We start from the raw sequence: 311 nt of genomic DNA, 5'->3' as shown, positions 1-311 counted from the left end.
TGCCTGTGGCTTGAGCCTGTCAGGTGCCTGCAGGAACGTGTGCAGCGCCTGTGCGAGCTCCTGGGGCTACGGGGCTGTGCGGAGGGGCTCTGCCTGCAAACTGCGCACCGGCAGCAGGGTCCGGGGCGTCACGTTAGCCTGCGGGATCACGCTGGTTCTGGATCCTGCCAAAACTTAAGACAGGGTGAGCAGACAGCTGTAATTTGGGGCAAAATATGCCATCCCTTACACTAATGAAAATGCAAATGATTGCAGAAGTTGCAGTAGTAGCAAGAGAGAAAGAAAAGGGGAGGGGGGAGAATGCTGCCATT

This window comes from Phaethon lepturus, unplaced genomic scaffold (genome assembly GCF_000687285.1).
Source record: "Phaethon lepturus isolate BGI_N335 unplaced genomic scaffold, ASM68728v1 scaffold4654, whole genome shotgun sequence".
Taxonomy (NCBI): Eukaryota; Metazoa; Chordata; class Aves; order Phaethontiformes; family Phaethontidae; genus Phaethon; species Phaethon lepturus.
This window is presented reverse-complemented; position numbering follows the sequence as displayed.